A 20,166-nucleotide genomic window follows, 5' to 3' on the forward strand; every position below is an offset into this window, starting at 1 on the left:
ACTTAAAGTGCGTCACAATCTCATATGCACGGGTATACCTAATGCTAGGAAACAGAACATCGATGCCATTTGGGCCATAACATCAGGACTTAGACAGGGAGACCCCTTATTTATCACCAGTTGCTATTCAATTTGACCTTAGAACATATACTTAATATAGCTCAGACGATATATTATAAGAAAAATATCTGGGGAAACCATATTCTACCGAAACAAGACCAGATATATACAAGCAAAACACGAAGACATCTGGAAACAAACGAAATAAAGATCTTAAGAAGGATTGCTTCAGAATAGGGTAAAGGACTACAGAATAGGGTAAGAAGTGAGGAAATCAGACGCATATGTGGGGTAGACAATATAAATACCTGGGTAAAGAACAGAAAAGAAGAGTGGAGTGAGCACATAAGCAGGATGTCTGAATCAAGGATAGTGAGAATAGCCAGTGACCGGTGAAGTCACCGTTAGACAGGAGAAGTATAGGACACCCAAGGAAAAGGTGGAATGACAAGTTAGGGGCAGAATGAAAGGCACCGTTAAAGAAAAACAGGCAGTACTGCCTATATAAAAGACGAAGACGAAGAAATAATCGTAGGTTGAATTAAACAAAAGTGTATAAATTAAATGAAACACAAATGCAAAGTTTAATTTTTATTTAAATTGCATATGAACAGTGTAAAACAATTTTAAATTATTAAATTCATGTGATTGTGGCATTTACTTACATATTTGTCTCATTTCAAACAAAAATCCTATTTCATAACAAGTTATTTAAAATTGAAATAGGGTTATATCACTAACTATTATAACATTATCATAACAATTATAAATACTAGGAAACAATTATAGATTTATTAGTTTATGTACTATTCTGGAATTTATTTACATTTTATTAAATTATTATATTGAATATGGTATTTAATTGGTTTAGATATTATATAATTTTTAATAGTTTACGTCAATTCCCAGCAGATGCAGATTTGATATTAGTTTCTATATAAATAACGGGAGTCTCAAAATTCACACAAGATTTTAATATGACAAAATTTGCATTGTGAATTAGTGCAGTAACTGAAGGTTTTCACCTCTGATTTCGTTGAACCTTAATCGATTTTCATGAAAATTGGTGAGTAATTAGAGGATACCTCAAGGAATAAAGGTGACATGATACCAACTTGCGCTTTTACCCTGGGGTTGGATGCCACCCCTTCCCGGGGGTGAACATTATTTTATTAAAAATAATACCACTAGTCGATAGAGGGACAAATCATAAGCAAACTTTGTTATATATTTATTTATATAAATCAATACTTTTTGAGTTATTAAAGATAAAAATTTTACTTTTTCGTAAAAAATGCATGTTTTAAATCTGTTTTTCACGTATAACTCATAAACTATAAGCTTTTACAAAAAAGTTATAATTACTAAAATTGAAGATAATAAAACATTTAATACACTCCTCACTTGAAAAGCTAAATTAATGAAAAACTCAAACTGAGTTATGGGTAATTGAATGTATATTTTTTTCGACGAGTACTCAAATATAAGTAGGTATTCAATCTTAGATAACGGGAAAACTATGCATTTTATAAAACATGGTTTGGAACATCGAATTGCTGGGGAACAACTAGGATAAGCAGGAGAATTTAAGTATCGTGGCTTCTATATAACGGAAAATGGAACACTAAATTGAGAAATGGTCCACAGGGAAAAAGTGGACAGTTTTTGTTTAATAATCACTGTTAATGATAAAAACTAATTCTTGCGTGAAGTTTCAGAAATTTGGGATTTTCAAAGCATATCTCTAAATTTAAATTTAGTTAAATAATTGCACAATTGAAAAGTTGTTTGTGAGTATATATGCACTGCTTGGATCGAAAAGGTTATTTGAATTACATACTTGTAAATAAAATTCGCAATTAATGACTTTTTTATTGGTTCCATTTTACTGTAGGGCGTTTGAGTAATTCATAGTATTTGTAGAGAGCTCCACTGTGAATAGTATTTTATATTTTTATCTGTTAATGTGATCCGTTAAAAATAGTTTGACTACTTTTTGGCGGATTGTTATAGTCATGGCAACTTATCCTATCGATAGATGTTGGCGAAGCAGAAGTGAAATAGAACAATAATTAATAAAGTATAAAATATAGGTATAATAAAGTGTAATAAAATAAATTAATTTGGTGGACCATATTTCGAATGGGGAAGTACTTCTTAAAATGAGTACACAACCTGAAGCACAACTATAAAGATACGTAAACTGGAGTACTTTTGGATCACCTGTGATGGTGAGCCACTGAGAATTGGGCAAAAGAAGGACAATAAATAAAAGGGCTTTTCTTTAAGTTTAGGAACCCAGCAGTCCAGCACTGTCAGAAATGTTTACTTCCGGCGTCTGTTTGCAGATTCCCCACTTAGTCATGGAAGAATGGTGTGATTAATAGTAAGATACACATAATCAGTTGGCGTAAACTGAAAAAAATCAAGAAAACGTCTCAATTGAGCATAAGAACTGACGTGGACTGAAATTGATTGAATGTAGGTACAGTAAAACCTGTCAGTAACGGCCACTAAAAATGACAGAAATATTGGCCGATATAGAAAGGTGGCCGGTATTGCCAGTTTTTGTAGTCTACATATAATTGGTTTGGGGATTTTTTAAACTGGCCGTTAGTACAGGTGGCCGGTAACACAGGTTTTACTGTAGTAACTTTTCGAGCTTCAATGTTCCTATCCAAGAAATTAATGGAACCTTAAGTATTGCTTTTATAAATAGTTGTATTAATTACGTAACTTTTTGAAACGTTGATAATGTTTCTTCGTATTTTATCAAATATTTTGTAGTCTTAAACATATTTTGGAATTTTTAACGTTTTTTGTATGGTTTCTATTGTTATTGTTTTATTTTTTGATGATTAATCACATTTCCTAGGACAGATAAATATTTTTTATATGTTTCTATTGCTTATAAAATATTTTTAGTATGATTTCTTATCATTTTCGTTTGACGACGTAATATAATAAAGTTGCTTAAAGCTTTTATAGTTTTTATGATATGCTCTAACAATTTACGTACTTTTAAGTATGTTTTTATACATATCCAGAATATTACAACAATTTAAAAACAATAATTTAGTAATTCAAATATTACTTGCGCATCAGAAAAAATATGTCACATAAATTTAGTTTAAATTTTTGTTTACACATTTGATGTACCCATTTTAAATTAGTATGGTTTTTTTAATAAAAATCTTAAAAATACATTTACAATAATTTTTTTAATGTAAATGATATGCATTTTATTTATTGGAGATTAGCAACAATTACTCCACTCTATTTTATTTACTGTATATAAATAATAACGCTAATGTAAGAGTTAATAATGTGGTTTCGAAACACTTCAAACTTAAATTTGGAATTCGACAGGGATGTACAATATCCCCCATTCTATTCAATAAATATAGTAACACATTATGTGTCAAGTTTTTGAGAAATGGCAAGGTTGAGCAACTTTAGGAAGAAGAAAAATCAAATATCTACGTTATGCTAATGACACTGCTATTTTGGCGTCTTCATCAGAAGAACTGCAACAAATTATGAATAGGCTAACACGGTGCGTACGGAATATGGTTTGAAAATAAATATACAGAAAACCAAAGTAATGATCATCGATAAAATCAGAAACAACCAAGCATAGATAAGAAACATGACAGGTTACGAAGTGCTTCTTCTTCAGGTGCCATCTCCGCTACGGAGGTTGACAATCATCATAGCTATTTTAATTTTTGAGGCAGTAGCTCTAAATAGTTGTTTTGAGCTACATCCAAACCATTCTCTCAGGTTCTTCAGCCATGAAATTCGTCGACTTCCGATGCTTCTTCTGCCATCTATCTTTCTTTGCATTATGAGTCGCAGGATGCCATACTTCTCGCCCCGCATCACGTGTCCGAGATACTGTAGCTCTCTTTCTTTAATTGTAAGTTCAACTTCCTTCTCTTTACCTATTCTTCTCAGTACTTCAATGTTCGTAACTCTATCTACCCAAGAAACCCTCATAATTCTTCTATAGGTCCACATTTCAAAGGCGTTAAGTCGTCTCATTGTCTCTACATTTAACGTCCATGATTCCACTATAGTATAGTACACGTATACGTAACATTTTGTTAGTCGTACTTTGATTTCTGCAGTGTAGTCATTATTTTCTATTATAAGTGTTCCTAGGTAAGTGTACTTTTTTACTCTTTCGATCTGCTGGCCCTCTACTCTCAAGATTTCGTTATTATTATGGTTCTTTTTACTAATTTTCATAAACTTCGTCTTTTTGATATTGAGAGAGACTCCGTACTCCCTACTACATATCGGCTATTTTTACTGTATATCTGCATATCTGATGTTGTTAACTAAGACTCCATTTACTCTTATGCCGACTGTTTTATCTTCCAGAGTTAAATAATAGAGGTGATAGTATGCAGCCTTGCCTGACTCCTCTCTTTATTTCCATTTCTTCAGATGTTTCTTTTTCAATTCTTACTATTGCTCGCTGATTGTAACAGAGGTGTGTTATTAGTCTTAAATCTCTTTCATCTAGGTTTTTAGTTTTTAGAATTTCCATGAGTCGATCATGTTTTACTTTATCAAACGCTTTGTTGTAGTCTATAAATCAGACGTAAAGAGGACGGTTCACATCCAAGCATCTCTGTGTCAGCACGTTGAAGGAGAATAATGCCTCTCTGGTACCCATACCATTGCGGAACCCATATTGAGTGTCACTAAATTACAGCTCCAGTTTAGAGTGTATTCTGGCGTGGACAATTTTCAGCAGAATTTTCAAGGTATGTGACAATTATCTTATGGTTCGGTAGTCACTGCATTATTTGGAATTCACTTTCTTTGGCAAACACACAAATGCTGATGTCAACATTTCTCTAGGGATGATTCCCGTAGTAGGTATATATAGCGTTGAACAGTTCTACTATTATGTCCAGGTTTTTCTCGTTGACCAACTTTATCAGCTCGCTAGGTAATTCATCTGGACCAGCAGATTTATTGGTTTTCATAGTTTATTGCCTGACTAACCTCTGATTTCGTTATCTCTGGGCCTACATCTCCGGTTTGGCTATCTACGAATGTACTAGCTTCTCTCTGGTCATGAAATAGTTCCTCGATGTACTCTTTCCATCGTCGTATTTGTTGTTATGTCTCCATTATAATATTTTCATTTTTGTCGAGCAATATATTTGAGGTTCTTCTATTTTCTATTCCGACTAGTTTTTTGACTTTTTATGTACGTTGAAGTTGTCATATCTGTTTTGCAGTTCTTCTATTTCTTTACATTTTTCAGAGAAGTAGGTTTCTTTAGCCTCCCTAATTGTTCTTCTTATTTGGTTTTGAAGCTGTTTATAGCGGGTCTTATTGATGGTTTTGTTTTTTCTTCTTTCATTCATCAACTCTAGAATGTCCTCTGTCATCCATTCTTCTTTCTTACATTTGGTTGTTGACGAAGGGATCAGGAAATTTAAATATTTAGGCTCCATTATTAATTATTACTAACAGTGGAGGATGCGAATACGAGATCCGTCGACGCATCACAATGGACAGAGCGGCAACAGCCAAACTCACACAAATATGGAAGAACACTGAAATTACAAAAAACACAAAATGACGCGTTGTTGGAGCATTGATAATACATATATTTCCTATCGCTACCTATGCTTCAGAAAATTGGACAATCAAAATAGCTGATTTGAAACGTATTGGCATTTGATATTTGGGCCTACCGTAGAATGTTGCGCATACTATGAACCGCACATCGTACAAATAATTCAATTCTAGCAGAACTTAGTGAGATGATTGTATAGCATGAGATATTGTATAATAATTAGAAAAATTCGTTTGTATTACTGATTTATGTAACATATTTTCTTTGCGCACTATATATTTTAATTTTTTATTCTATTAAAACTATTCTTTGATAAACAAAACGTTTGATCTGAAATATAGAACATCCTCATTTAAAATTTTTCTTTAAACATATTTTAAACAGAAAACTGTCTCTAAATAGATGAAATATAGATTTCAGATTCTGCTGTTTGGATATACATAATTCTCCTAATAAGAGTAGTAGTGAATACTATTCAACAACTTCAAAAACCATTTGTTTCTAAAGCTGTTGAATAAAGTTCCTTTGATAAAGTAAAAAGTTAATATGTTAAACATGCTCGTCAAACGTTTAGTACCTACCTCAGGAAGTTAAATGATGGTAAAAGTACTGATTATTCATCATGGAAGCCACTTTAACGTTTAAAAGACCAATAGACCAGGTCTACTGCCTTAGTTCAACCAATTCGACTGGAAGATGGAAAAAAAGGGCGAAAATAGTGTTGCGCCAGCTCTTGCTAGACCCCTTATCGAATTTACTAGGCGATTCGCAAAATGTTTACGTCCATTCCGACGGCATGAGAGTTGTACTGAATTCTAGAAATAATCCGAACAATAGGCGAACTATATAAAATATATAATATAATAAGGGCAATTAGATTTTAGGAGTTAGTCAGATAAATATATTTTTGTATCGTTAACTAACTAAACTTTATAAATTATTCGTGTTTTAGTGCTAGTGTTAGAAGACTTTAAATACATTTAACAACATATGGCCAAAGTAAAGATAAAACAGAAAAATTTGCAATTATTCGTGTTTTAGTGCTAGTGTTAGAAGACTTTAAATACATTTAACAACATATGGCCATAGTAAAGATAAAACAGAAAAATTTGCTATTTATTTAGAAAATATCTTTATTCCCTATGAAAGATAGGAGATAATAAGAATGGGAAAATATCGAGTCATTAATCACCTAATACGTGGAATAGCTGATTTGCAAGTTCCTAGAACGGGTAGGAGAGAAAGACCAACGAATATGGAGATAGTCTTGTAGGTACTTAGTCCAGAGATGGCACTTGTTTCATTTTCAACCGTTAAAGCTAAATCTTACCCAATAAGGGTAAAAAGTTAGTTTTTTTATCTTTGAGTCTTTCTATCTTTGAATTTATATTAGACGTACTACTATCTGCGGACGAAATATATTATAACGTAGCTAGAGCACAAACTTTTAGACATAATGGACAAGCTGTTCATACTTCCTAGATGCATAATATCAAAATAAATCATTCAATTAGGCAGAATAACATATATCCATCTGATAAAAAACAAACATTCTAAAAATATTTAACAGTAATTATTCTACAAACAAATCACATAGTAAATCTCAAACAATCACCTTTACTTCCTATTTTCAAGGTAAAACATGATCAGATTAATAATCAATAGTTCCCTGATTCGTTTGAATTATATATCAAATTGCATACCTAATAATATCAACAACAATATACTTAACAATAGCGAAATAAGACAAAAACAATTGACTGCATTGCGATAAGTGATATTAAAAAATATTTGAGATGACTTTTTTTCCAATAGTAACAATCTAAAACAAGATTTATATTGTCTTAGTTGTTTTGGTGATAATTATAAATCCTTGAATATTGATACGTTTGGAAAAAGTGCATCTGGTATATATTGGTATATATCTGGACTCTTTCAAGTCAGACATGATGAATTACAGATATTTGTTAATAACTATTCATTTTTTAAACACGTCAACTATTAATTGAAATTAAGCGTCATTTATATCAAGACTAAGTTCTGTTATTTTGAATGGGTTTAGAAGCTTAATTTCGAAAAGATGTTTGACTTTATTTCTGCAAAAGAGAATAAAATAAAACAAAAATCTAGACTTCTAAGTATATCTTGAGCAAATCCCCTACGAGTGATTAAAAAATGTACAGTGAAACGAAATTCTTCTGTTTAAGTTTCTTTTTTATTCCTCATAGTTGATTTCTTAAATACATATTTCAAAAGAGTTTGTTTACAAACTCAGATTTGGCTCGGTAATAAAAATATTGACATAACCAATTGGGGATGGATCAGAGTTGGGAAATTTTTTGTGATTCAAATATCTAAAATAGTAACGCCTTTTTTGGTGAAGAATAAATGTTTATCTTTCCTTTTAATTTTGTGTGTCACCTACAAGCTCTGGGCAACGGTGCCTTCGAGTCATTTTGTTAGTACTACGTCTTAGTAATTTAGAGTTTAGAGTTCACTGTGTATGGTACACTATAATTTTGGCGCCCAACGTGGAGATCGATTCAGTTAAACAGAAAATTCCAACGTCCAGAACATGGTATATTTCAATTAGACCAGGGCGCATCTATAAAAATATTAGTACATTTGGACGTTCAGAGGTGACTCAAATTTTTTTGCAGAAATTGCTTGAAAATAACTTAAATAATAATATTTGAGTTATCCTCCCTCTCAAAAAGGTGCGGAACATTGTATAAATAATCAAAATGTCAAAAAATGAAGGAAGAATTCGATTTTTTTCTTCGTTTTTTGATTATAACTTTAAAAAGTATTCATTTCCGAGAAAAGTTGGGCCGACATAAAAGTTGCGTAATTAAATTTCCTACAATATAAGATTAGTTAAAAATTTTAAAAATTGTCACCCTTGTTGCAAAATACCAATAATTGTGAAAAAATATAAAAAAAACAAGTACAGTAGAACCTCGATTATCCGTCTCTCCATTAACCGTCACCTCTGTTAACCGTCAGGGTCCGTACGTACATAAGTTGTATTGAGTACATAATAAAAAATTTGAGTCATCAATTCATTTTTTTTAACATTGTGATAAGCCAAACGAAATTCGCTGAAATGTACAATGTGGTAAAACCATAAAATGAAGTTATGGCTGAATCAACTGTTTTGTTTTCGTGCCTAAAGATGACATAAACGAATGGTTAATTTGTGATGAGGACACAAACGTCTATCGATTGCTAACAGTTGATGAAATCGTTGAAATGGCAAAACAGAGGCTGACGAAACAGGTTCAGAAGCTGACACAAACTTGGGAATTTGACGGTGGCGATGTCGACGATGCTTTTGCAACTGACAAAGATTTGACTAAAGATGCTAGAGAAGCTGCATCGCACATGCAACCATTCATTGAGTGGTATTCTCGACAAGAAGAATTCAATAAAGTAGATTGCATGACCTTACGCCGATTAAGAAATTCAACCCTTGCAAAATGTGAAGCATCAGTAAAGCAAACAAAGATTTCAGAATATTTTAAACCAAATTCGACCATATTAACACGAACACAAATTCCTTTTATATTATCAAATAAAACATACAAATAAAATTTGATAGTTGTATTATCAATTTTTAACTTTTTTTAATGTTCTGTTACTTCTTTTCGATTATCCGTCATACCCTTGGTCCGGTGCCCTGACGGATAATCGAGGTTCTACTGTATTCGCATTTTACGTTTTTCAACCATTTATGCTACACTTAGGACCTTCATATTTCACCCAGAAAAACTTTATGATATTTTAAAACAATATTGTAAATTTTATTAAGATCGGTTCAATAGATTTTGCAAAATAAATTTTGCAATCCAGCTTTCGCAAAAAAATTCATTTTTTCAAAATGTTACAGGACTGAAAATAAAGCAGATAGCAAGTTGAATTTTTTTTTGCATATAGAAGTGTACTGTACCTTTCATTTGCAATTTGCAAAATTAAAATCGATTAACTACCACGGCGTCAGGATTTTTTTAAATAAACATTAACTATTGGTGCTACGCGCAGGACAGCGGATAGTTTGCTCTAATTGGGCATTTGAATGACCTTCGATAATGATTGATACATTTGAATTTTTATTACATTTCGATATAAATAAATAAATTTGTTTATTGCAAAATAAAAACACATACTCCATCCTTTGAAATAACACTTTTTTAGCAGATACTTTCTTTGTTTATATATTTTAACTTAGAGAATAAAACTTTATTATTTTTAAACATGTGCAATTGTTTAAACAATATTTCACAAACAATACTACAATTAGTTTGATTTTTGAGGAATTAAAATATTAAAATACAACAAAATATAGAGAAAGAAAATAATATATTAGATAAAGGTTGGAAGAAATTTTGGTGGAAATCAACTTGTGTGAATGGAACACCGCTGTCCTGAGCGTAGCACCAAAAATTAATGTTTATTTAAAAAATTTCCTGACGCCGTGGTAGTTAATCGATTTTAATTTTGCAAATTGAAAATGAAAGGTACAGTACACTTCTATAAGCAAAAAAATCAACTTGCTATCTGCTTTATTTTCAGTCCTGCAACATTTTAAAAAAATGAATTTTTTTTGCGAAAGCTGGATTGCAAAATTTATTTTGCAAAATCTATTAAACCGATCTTAATGAAATTTTCAATGTTGTTTTACTATATCATAAAGTTTTTCTGGGTAAAATATGAAGGTCCTAAGTGTAGAATAAATGGTTGAAAAATGTAAAATGCGAATACTTGTTTTTGTATGGTTTTTTTCGCAATTATTGCTATTTTGCAACAAGGGTGACTAATTTTTAAATTTTTAGCCAATTCTATATTGTAGAAAATTTAATTACGCAACTTTTATATCAGTTCAACTTTTCTCAAAAATGAATACTTTTAAAGTTATAATCAAAAAACCAATAAAAAAATCGAATTTTTCCGTCATATTTTGACATTTTGATTATTTAAACAATGTTCCGGACCATATTGAGTGGGAGGATAACTCAAATATTATTATTTGTTATATTATTAAATATTATTATTTGAGTTATTTTCAAGCAATTTCTGCAAAAAAATTTGAGTAACCTCTCAACGTCCATCTCAAAACAGATGCGCCCTGGAATAAATGTTTAGTTTAGTTTTCTAGAGCACGAGATTTCCATTATCGTTTTTGGCTTCTTGAGCTTAGGAGACATAGGGATTATTTTCAGAAATAATTTTATCAGATGAAAGAGGTATAATCTATAAAAAAAAAGAAGTTGAAATATAATAATTGATACGTTGCAATTAAAAAGCAGTTAAGCGTGAAGTGCGGTAATATAACAATATAATAGATTAAATGTTTTCATACAGTTTTTAACAAATACCTTTAATACAAAATACTTGAGCAAAATTCCCACGAAATTTTTATATATGGAATTCCAATTGGCACTTACATTTAAAGAACAACCAAACAAATGCAAAAACGATAAAAAACATTTTGCCGTGGTTACACATTTAGTTTTTATTAAGGTTTGCAATAAATCTATAATCTATTTAACTATAAAATTAAAGATGATAAGTAAATTATTTAACAAATAATCCAGATTAGTGTCGACGTCATAATGTCAATTCGCCAAAAATATTGCCCGAAAAATTTTTGAGGGTACTCTAGTTGTTGGAAGCACCAAATTTTAGAAACCTCTTTACTTACAAAACGCCCTTTCATGAAAATTTTCCAAAATAGAAAAGTTGTCCTTCTCGATGTGAATAACTGAATAAAAAAAGGGAGGTAATATTTTTTAAAATGGTGGGCCCAAGGACTATAAGTAAGTAAATCTGAATTAAATATTATGTTTATATGGAATTAAACCACAAATAACTGTAAAGAACATTATATTTTTATCTAATAGGGCTCTTCATTCACAGTCATTTGTTTCGAGCTCCTGTCCTATGTCATATAATCCGTGTATTATATTATACACAGATTATACAACATGTGACAGAAGCTCGAAACAAATGACAATCGATGGAAAACCCTATATTTGACGTTTCGATTTCCAGTGCGGAAAACGATCGTTTTAAACATAACTTCAAAATGAAGGCTTAGTGACCTCACCAATAATCTACCAAAATAAATAAAAATATTAAATAAAATATTAAATAAAATAAAAATATTTCATTACTGCCTAGTTACTAAATATACGTGCCATTTAAAAGTCCATTGTTTGATGTTAAATAACATTTTATAACCGTTCTCATATAATAATGAATGTGTTTTTGTTACCCGTGTTGAGCTGCCGCCTCCCCACTTGCAAAAATTAAAAAACAAATAGCCCTGATTTATGAGCTATTTATGAGCTTTCATATTCCGCAAACTAAAAATTTTGAGCTCGTTCCACTGAGCAGGAATTTAATACTTTATTGGGGGGGCTGAGTCAGCCCCCCCACTACTTAAAAATAGGAATATTGAATCGGTTTTTGCGGCAGAATTACGAGCTATTTATGAGATCTTTAATAACTCAAAAAGTATTGATTTATTTTAATAACATTATATAACAAATTTTGCTTAGAATTTGTCCCTTTCTCGATTTGTGGGGTTATTTTTAATAAATTAATTTTCACCCCCGAGAAGGGGTGACATATACCCCAGGCTAAAACCGCAAGTTGTTATTGTCAATTCTTGAAAATGAATGGAGATTTACCGAAATCGAAGGTCATAGATGATTTTTACCTTCAGTGACTGCACTATAGAAAGAAAATGGCAATTCAATAATTGAGATGCGTATATTTTGCGAGCTCATAAATTATTAAACGATATGTAGTCGCCAAATAATTAATTTAAATTATTTTAAGTACAACTCTCTCTTAAGCCGGGAATATGGGATGGTTTTCTTGCGAAGGTGTTGTAACTCTATAATCGAAAGGCGCGTGATTTAAGAGTTTATTCTTAGAATACGAATATAAACTATACGAATTAAACTACTATTAACTTTTTTGTAAAAACTTACAGTTTTTCAGTGATTTACGAAAAACCGCTTCAAAACATGCATTTTTTTGACGAATAATTAAAATCTTTGATCTTTAATAACTTAAAAAGTATTGACTTATTTTAATAACTTTATATAATAAATTTTGCTTATAATTTGTTCTTTTATAGATTTGTGCAGTTATTTTTTATAAAATAATTTTCACCCCCGAGAAGGGGCGGTATCCACCCTCAGGGTAAAGGCGCAAGGTGGTAGGTACCATGTCACCTTTGTTTCTTGAGCTATCCTCTAACCACTGACCAATTTTCGTGAAAATCGATGAAGGTTCACCGAAATTGAAGGTAATCGTTGATTTTTACCTTCAGTGACTGCACTATACAAAATAAATTGCAATTAACTGATCTAAATGCGCGTAATTTGGGAGCTTAAAAATTATTAAATGATATGTAGTCGCCAAATAATTAATTTAATGCATTTTAGTACAACTTTCTCTTAAGCCGAGAAGATAGGGTGGTTTTCTTGCGAAGGGGTTGTAGCTCAATAATCAAAATGCACGTGATTTAATAGTTTATTCTTAGAGTATATAAGCTATAGGAATTATATCCGCAATACGATACACTTTAAGTTTTCTCAGCATTTTTCTCTTAAATCAATTAAAGGGTTGTTTGGGAGTGAAGGGGATGAGCTCAAAAATCGAAACTATATAATTTCAAGAGCTCATAAATAGCTCGTAATTCTGCCGCAAAAACCGATTCAATATTCCTATTTTTAAGTAGTGGGGGGCTGACTCAGCCCCCCCACTAAAGTATTAAATTCCTGCTCATTGGAACGAGCTCAAAATTTTTAGTTTGCAAAATATGAAAGTTCATAAATAGTTCATAAATAGCTCATAAATCAGGGCTATTTGTTTTTTAATTTTTGCAAGTGGGGGGGGGGGGCAGCTCAACACGGGTGTTTTTGTTAATAATAGAATAATGCTAGATATGCTACGTTCGGTATAATAATTTAGGTAAATGTTTAGCATAAAAAAGTTAACAATCATGGCAGAAACAATGATATGGGGTATTTGTAACAAACATTATATTTTATATAAATCAGGAAGTATTTACAAAAATATTAAAATATTCATTTTTTTGAGATTATTTTTTTAAATTTTTAATTTGTTCATTAATTTGAATAATCGTTACGTGATAATTTCAGTTCCTCATTAATACCTTTTCGATTATTTTATTTTTACGCCTAAGACAGCCCAAAATTTTTTAATGGCAATGGAGATCAAATAAGATCATTTTAAAATCGTTCAATTTTAAACGCTTTAAATTTTTATACTCGGTTCAATATTCTATTTTATTTATTTAAAAGCGCTTTTAAACTAGTATTTACCTGCTTAATTACTTGATTTAGTACTCCAATGATATATCATATCAGTTACCTAGTGTAACAAATGTGACAAAAAAAAAACAAAAGATGGGCGAAGAACGAAATTAAAAACTAATCCAACTAATTAAGCAGGTAAATACAATTTAGTTTAAAGTCTATTTAGATAAATAAAATAGAGAGTATTGCACCAAATATAAAAATTTAAAGCCTTTAAAATTGAAGGGTTTTAAAATAATATCTTAATTGATCTTCATTGCCATTACGAAATGTTGGGGTGATTCTTACCCTGGCTAAGACGTGGCTATGCAAATATAAATTATGTTTATTATAAAAATAATAAATATAATTATAAATAATAAATGTGAAAATATTGTGGCCTAAAGTTTTTAATCTCCATTTTGTTAATAATAATTCTTCCCATTTGTTTATAAAAAAATTGGTATCAGATTTTGAGAACATTTTCCAAAACAGTTTTTTTTCTGTAAAAAAATGTATTTTGATGAATGAAAATTTTCATGTGTGAGCTAATGCGTTATCGAACCATGTCAAATGTGGATAAAAACTGGTTTCTAAACTTAAACATAAAAATCATTTATGATGAAAATTTTTTTTATGTAATTAAACTAAATATAGAGAAATGAATAACTGTTTACGTTAATTAGTTATAATAGTTAGTTAAGTTCTATTAAAAATACCCCAAATTCACATTAATTGATTTGTCCGTCAATGCGTATAATGAAAAATACTTTATGAAAATGACGTCATGCGTTGAGTAGTTAAATATTTTATTAAATCACTGCAACGGCAATGTCAGAAATATAACAATATTGATTTAAAATTATTAAAGCATTAAATAATTTATATAATATTTTATATACATAGCACCTATGACCTATTTACATAAATTGATTTTTAGCCAAAATGTGTAGGCGTTAATTTTAAACGGTTCAATTATTTCCTGATCGAAGTTCTTTTTACAGGTTTTGCTTTAATTTTATTTTATAAAACCAAAATAGATCGAAAAAGGAATGGAAATACAGTTAGTGAAAAAAACAGAGGTATCTATAGAACAAAAAGAAATAAAAAGTTATGACGAAGTACATTATACAAATGGCTTCTTATACTTGTAACGATGTCATCGCCAGCTCTCGCCCAGACTTGCCACCGCTTTGTATGGACGCACTTCCACCGTTACCTACCACTTCCATTCGATGCGCGCTTGAGATGTACAGTTTGTCAAATATACGGTGATACTTGGCCGTATTGATATTAAGCTCCACCTACGATGCACAGTCAACAGAAACACAATTCACCGAATGCCTTCTCACTTCCACTTATTTTTCTACGCAAGTGGACAAAGTCGCCAAGTATCACCGTATCTTTGACAAGCTGTAACACCAGTAAAGGTATCAAACAGCGTAGATATCGCCGATTCATTCATCAGGATGAGTATTTTATTTTTATTGTAAGTACTTATTACGTAAAACAATTTAGCAATTGAACTTGTTAGCAATTGATAAGGATTGCAAATTGATTCTGAGGCACTAGATCACGTTTTTAATGGAGATATTTCTAGTAACGATTTATGTTCGACCAATACTTACATAGGCGGTAGAAACAAGAGCTGATACAAAGAAAACAAAACATCCCCTAAGAATAGCTGAGATGAAGACACTCTATAGTAGAGAAAACTAGATATTGAGTAAGAAACGGATATGTTAGCAAAAATGTGATTTCCAAAATGTAGTGAGATAATATGTAAGATATACAAGCCGTTCTTCCAAAAAATTTACATCTCCATATATTAATAAATCTAGTCAGTAAACCAAATTATCAGAGAGGCCTTAAAATTAAAATTTCAAAGACAAAGAGGATGGCAGTTGGTAAGATTAATATAGGTAGATCAAGGTTTGTTTTCTCTGGAGATTTTATATTTCATTCAATATAAAATTTCATTGTGATTCACCATACACTCTTAAACCGGAAGTCCTTCATTCAGTACAAAATTAGTGACAACTGACAATTCTTCTTTTTCTAAATGGCCACATATTCGTAATGCCACAGCCTAATGGCCTGATTTTACACTTCTTTATCACAAACTTTTTTACTACTCATAAACAGCTCATTTTGTAAAAATTCTTCAAAATGTCTAATATTTCAGTAAGATAATTGAACAAAAACCAAATGATAAATAAGACAATAATTAAAAACAATTAAATAATTAATTTTGGATGCAGGTTTCTGTAATTTAAATTTTTCTTTCATTAATCAACATGACATTGTAATCAGGGAATAACTAAACCATAACTTAACTTTCACAAAATTTTGCAGTAAGCTCTATGTTTGTTTATATTTCTAAACTATTTATTACTATATAAACAGTCCATCCGCACTTATCACCTAAATTAACATTATTTACATATCAGCGCACAAAAATCAACAGTGCTTTGCAAAAATGCAGTGAAGGCAGACATTGAAATCTTTTTTGGATTCTTAGTATGTATATGTTTTAGTATTATTCATATCTTATTCTATAATAACAGTCAAATATTTCAATATATTTTTCTTAAAGATACGAAACAGTTGTTTATTTTTAACTGTGTAGGAAATTCTGAAAGGTGACACAAAATTTTGAAAATATATTCAAACAGTTTAATAAGCTATTGATTATGTTCAAAATAAGAGAGCTAAAAGAAACTACAACGTTAACGGGGTTTTATTGTCTCATATGGTCAACGGACCTCTAAATTAGAAAAAACCGTGGAGTGCTACCATTTAAATGGGTTCGTTTTTGAGAAAGGGGTGAATTAGTCCCTAGGCACAAGGTGAATTAGGGTGAGTTCTATGCACTTTTAGTACAAACACGTCTACAGGAAAATTGTTCCAGGTTAAATTTACAATCGAAATATTATATTTTAACGGCAAAAATAGTTTTTTTTACAAAAATATATTCAAAAGAAAAGGAAGAAAAAAACACGAAATTAAGCAATTTTGTTTTTTGCCCCATAACTTTTTTCCACAGGGATATAGGTATAGGCATTGCTTTAGCAAAAAATAACTTCCAAAATAACTTCCATTCTTTCTCTTTAAAATGAAGTTCGGTAAAATTCTCTAAGATTTACAGTTTCCGAAATAGGATTTTTCAAAGTTTGCCGCTCACAGCATTTTTGGGCAATTTTCCCCATTATTTCGCAAACATTGTTCTGTAACTTTTTCCTACGCATTTCTAGGTATATCCAATGGTACATTTAGTAGAAAGACAAGTAAATTACCTTTAAAATGGTCTACTATATAAGGCTATACGGCTCTTTTTAAGCAAGATATGCTTTTTCAAGGTTTCATACTTTTAATGATTTTTGATATTTTTACTGATTATTTTTTAAATTTCTCATTATGACTTTTTTCTTGTACATTTAGGTATATACATTGTGGAATAAAAAAAGCTTATTTTCTTTACTTTAAAATGGTGTATTGCAAAAAATTCTAGGACAATTTTTAAACACGATATCCGTAAGATATCCAAGAGTATCCGTAATTTGAGAAAAATTTTAATTTTTTTTTATTTTTTTTTTAATTAGACAAAATATGATTGCATATTATAACATAATTTTTAATTCCAAATAACTTTTCTCAATAACACTTTTCGATATTATGAAATATAAAGATACTTTACTCTTGAGCGAAATTCATATTTTTTAACATACCTCGTACACTATTGATAAAATTTTATATCTGATGATTGCATCATAGGTATTAGACTATGCAGAGCATTTTATAAAGAATAATTTTTTTTCATAAAGTTAGTAATAAAAAAGTTTTCCATATGGTTCCTTACTTAGTGGGACCTATTGCATGTGTATATGTCACATTTTGATATCTTGTTTAAAAATATTCCCAGAATTTTTTACCATACACCATTTTAAAGTAAAGAAAATAAGCTTTCTTTTTTATTAGACAATGTATATACCTACATATACAATAAAAAAAGTTTTAATGAGAAATTTAAAAATAACCGTAAAATATATCAAAAATCATTAAAAGTATAAAAGTTTGAACAACCAAATCTTGCTTAAAAATAGTCAAACAGCCTTTTCCGATAGATTGTTTTAAAGGTAATTTACTTTTCTTTCTATTAAATGTAACGTTGCATATACCTACAGCTACGTAGAAAAAAGTTACAGAACAATGTTTGAGAAGTAACAAGGAAAATGGGCCAAAATCGCTGTGGCGAACTTTGAAAAATCATATTTTGGAAACCGTAAAATCATAGAGCCTTCTACTAAACGTTATTTTAAAGAGTAAGGATGGAAGTCTTTTTTTCTATAAAGCAATGCCTATTGCCTATACCTATATCCCCATGGAAAAAAATTATGGGCCAAAAAGCAAAATTACCATCTTTTGTGTTTTTTCTTGCCTTGCTTTTGAATATATTTTTGTAAAAAAAATATTTTTGACTTTAAAGTGTGATGATTGGATAGTAAATTTAACCTGGAACAATTTTCCTGTAGATGTGTTTGTACCAAAAGTGCATAGAACTCACCCTAATTCGCCCTGTGCCTATGGACTAATTCACCCCTTTTTCAAAAACGCACCCCTTTAAATGGTAGCACTCCGCGGGTTTTTCATATTTAAAGGTCTATTGACTATATGAAACAATAAAACGCCGTTAACGTTGTAGTTCCTTTCTAAAATACATACAATAGCCTATAACCTAAGATTCAATTTTTACCTTTTATATCTCTAAAAATAATATTAATAAATTGTAAAAAATGAGAAGAATACGAATCAGACGATTTTGACGAGGCATCCATACCTAAGAAACAGAATAATAGAAAGCAAAAATGTTATCAAAGAAAAAAATATTCTAAAATAACGTTGAAAATAATAGAGGGGCGTAAAAAACAATAAATATGACACATAAATGTGTAAATTCACGAATTTTCACGAAATAACAGATTAATAAAGTCAAATTTGCAAAAGGGATACAGGCTTCTTCTTCCTTTACTTTTTGTGTAGGAAGACATGACTTTGTCTGTTTTTTTCAATATGCCTCCACTGATTTGTCGTCCCATCGTTTTCGTGGTTTTCCCACTGATCCTCTTCCTATAGGGCTTTTCATTCACAGTCATTTGTTTCCAGCTTCTGTCATGTGTCATATAATATTAATATCTACGTCATACGTTATTAATATATTTATACCAATGATACAAACCAAAGACGCATGACGTAAAGATATTAATATTACGTGACACATGACAGAAGCTCGAAACAAATGAAATTGATGAAAAGCCCTATTGGGGAACCGTATCTCGCCATGCTTACTACTCTATTTGCTGTCATTCGGCTTATGTTGTCGTTCTATTCTACTCTTCTCTTTCTCATCCAGTTCTCACCCAATTCTTAATGTTCTCCATCTTGCATCTCCATCGTATATGTGCACTTCTAGCTTTGTCTAGTGTCTTAGAATCGATTTTCATCTCTGCTGTTTCTAGCATTCCTTTTGTCCTTTCTGTGTCAGATCGTGTTTCTGCCGCGTATGTCATTATTGGCCTAATGACTGTTTTGTAAATTCTGATTTTCAGTTCTTTCCCGATATTTTTATTTCTCCATATTGTTTAATTCAGACAACTTACGGCTCTATTTGCTCTATTCACTTGATTTTCCACTTATGTTTCGAGCTTTCTGTAGCTAGATAGTGTAATGCCTAGATATTTAAACTCCATTACTTGTTCTATTATCTGACCTTCCAGCTCCAATTTACATCTTATTGGATCTGCTGTTATAACCATGCATTTTGTCTTTTTTGAGTAATTAGTATTGCAGTGGTATTGCATCGTTTGCATAGCGGAATATTTTAAGTCGTTTTTCTGTCATTTGGTATCATTTTTTAGTTCTTACTTTTTTCTAATTTTATTTCATCCACGATCAAGTTAATATGATACATCAATTTCGTTTTCTTCCTCATCCTCCTGTAGTGACACGACTCCAATTGAGCATTGGCATTCTGTAACTCTACCTCAAATATTGTTGTGTACAGGTTTCAGCATCTTCTATCCTCTTTTTCTTCTTTTCTGTGGTCTTCTTTTCTTCTGTTTGGCATCTCCATATCACATTTTCGTTGATCAATATAAGGATCTTTCTTAAGAT

Source organism: Diabrotica virgifera, chromosome 7, assembly GCF_917563875.1.
Source record: "Diabrotica virgifera virgifera chromosome 7, PGI_DIABVI_V3a".
NCBI classification, from domain to species: Eukaryota; Metazoa; Arthropoda; class Insecta; order Coleoptera; family Chrysomelidae; genus Diabrotica; species Diabrotica virgifera.